Below are 2,994 nucleotides of genomic sequence, written 5' to 3'. Positions count from 1 at the left end.
ATGCCAATTCAGAAATCTGGCCAACCAAGTTTAGCAGATGTTACTAACACCAAACCTGATTTGATGAGCATAAAGATGATTCCAGAAGCTTTTGATCTATCTGGAGCCTCATCTCAGTCTACAAAGCTAATTGATGAGGGCTGGATACCATCTTTAAGTGGTGCAAAGAAGATGAAAAATTTATTATCCAAAAGGAGCCGGGAAACTACAATGGTGAGTAGTGTAGGAAACAGGAAGCAACTGCGCAAGAAAAACTCGGCAAGTTCCTCCCTCCAAAACGAGACTGCTAGATTGGGATTTGCAGAATTTCTTCCTGATTTTAGTTCAAAAGACTTTAGAGTTTAGACCTTAATTTCCACATAAATTTAAACCTAATAAGTAATAAACCACCTAATTGTATCCAATAATCCAAACCAGTGGCAGTGAGACAGGGTGCAGCAACAAACTTACAAACCAGTAGATAACCAAATTCAGCCAATGAGTTATGAGACAATGAGCCAAACTGCCAAAGAATGAAAGAAACACAGGCTGTTTGGTGCAGCAACAAACTTACAAACCAKTAKRTAAYCAAWTTTAGACTWAGAYYTAATATTAATAATCACCTAAATCAGTAAATCACCACATTAAGTCATAAATTTAGTCATTTAGACCTAATATTCAACAAACACTCAAACAGGCTGTTGGGTTTTGATTTCAAAAGAAAAGGAAAAGAAGTGCAGTAAACTGTAAACAGTTGCAGCAGAAGTGCAGAACTTACCGAGTTGGAGTTACCGCTCCATGACTCCGTCACCGACTCACAGTGGCCGCCGACCGCCGAGACAGGCAGWCCGCTGAGGCACTGACCGCAGACAGCCGACGCCGAGTGCCGCCTCCTCCTGCCGGTTCCCTCTGCTTTGTCGTCGTTCGCTACTCCGCTTCCGTCGCTCTCGCACGCACAGTCGGGCAGTCGCTCTTCGCTATGGAGATTGGAGGGGGAATGGAGGGAGGGGGCCGGTAGAAATTTGTTGGTATTTTACAGGAGCATTGGAAAACTACTAAGCCTGCTTACAAAAAAAATCACAGGGGCCAGGGCCCCTATAGGCCCATATGGCGGTCCGCCCCTCACTATGTAACTCCCATACAATTAAAGGGGAGTTACAAAATCATAAAATTCCTAAAAATATGCATTTATAATATTGATATTTTTATTTATTTTTTAATCTTGATCTTCTATTTTTATTGTTTTATGAGTTTTTGACTCGTGGAGGAAACACGGTAGTAAAATTTTCGGTATTGTTCAAGCTGTTATGGATAAACGCATTGGAAAAAAATCGACAACATTGAGAAGATTAAAATGGTTTATGGCGACAATCGGAGTTCTAGTTCAGAAAGTGAAGAAATTGACCAAAACGAATGTCTTGGTAATGGAATGCATGTATAAAACTCCAATTGACAAATGGTCGCTCCTCAATGTGTTTATAATGAAGGAACTATTGTTCACAAGCTGTTCATATCGTGTTCATACCTGTTTTTTTATTTAGTTCCTTTCGTATAACAGTTATTCTTATTATGTTCATAAATGTTATGCAGTCCAAGTTCATATATATGTCAAATTTTTGTTCGTATTTGACACAATGGTTCATATATATATAGGGGTAAGATCAAATGTTAACCAAAGTTTTTGTATTAACTTTGTTAACCGATCTTGGTCATTCAATTTTTCAATAAACGGTTGTGATTAATCATGATACAAAATTATTTTTTTTAAATTTAAAATTGCATAAAGATAAGTAAACAATGTTGAAAAGGGTATTTAGGTAAAAAAATTATGCAACTCTCATATCATTAATTAATTGGAAGTTACAAAATCAAAAATTCTATGATTTTTTTGTTAATGTAAAAACCATATGAACACAACTATATATATATGAACCATTGTGTCAAATACGAACAAAAATTTGACATATATATGAACTTGGACTGCATAGCATTTATGAACATAATATGAACATAATAAGAATAACTGCTATACGAAAAGAAATAAATAAAAAAACAGGTATGAACACGATATGAACAGCTTGTGAACAATAGTTCCTTCATTATAAACACATTCATGAGCGATCATTTGTCAATTGGAGTTTTATACATGCATTGCATCCACACCGTTTAAGGTTCACCCCTTGTTCATATATGTTTCTGATCTTATATGGTTGTTCACCCCTTGTTCATATCGTGTTCACCTCTTGTTCATATCGTATAAAATATATGAACACATAACCCCAACGCTATGAACACAAGGTACAAACACTTACACAAATATAAAGATTTGGTATCAAGCTTAAAAAATAACATGTGTTCATATGATAGAAGTAACATGAACACAATGATTCATGATTCATAAAAGTCGGTAATATGACAATATGAAAATAAGTCGTGCATGTACTTCCATTTGAACATGTGAATTAGGTACCTATTTTAATAATTAAAGAAAAAAAGCTATCAATACAAGATGAGTTATAAAAAACACAACACATCTTAATGAACATAATTTCGATTAAAACGAATCTAAAAAAAATAAAAATCTATTACCAAGACATTCGCTTTTGTTAATTTCTTCAATTCCCGAACCATTTTAATCTTATAATTGTTGTCAATTTATTTTCCATTGCATTTATCAATATTAGCTTGATCGATACCGAAATTTTTTACTGCCGTGTTTTCTATACGAATTAAAAACCGATAAAACAATAAACATGGAATATCAAGATTAAAAAAAAATATATATATATATATATATATATATTATAAATGTATATTTTTTTGGAATTTGATGATTTGTAACTCCCTATTAATTGTTTGGGAGTTACATATCAAAGTAATTTACTGAAATACCCTTGTAATTAAAATGTGAACATGACATAAACCTACAAGAAGAATGAAATTTGATTGGTTGCCATGTTTTTCAAAGTTAACACAAAGTTGTTGGTTAACATTTGATCTTCCCCCTATATATAT

Source organism: Cynara cardunculus, assembly GCF_001531365.2.
Source record: "Cynara cardunculus var. scolymus isolate 2C chromosome LG 8, CcrdV1, whole genome shotgun sequence".
NCBI lineage: Eukaryota > Viridiplantae > Streptophyta > Magnoliopsida > Asterales > Asteraceae > Cynara > Cynara cardunculus.
Note: the sequence above shows the minus strand (reverse complement) of the source record.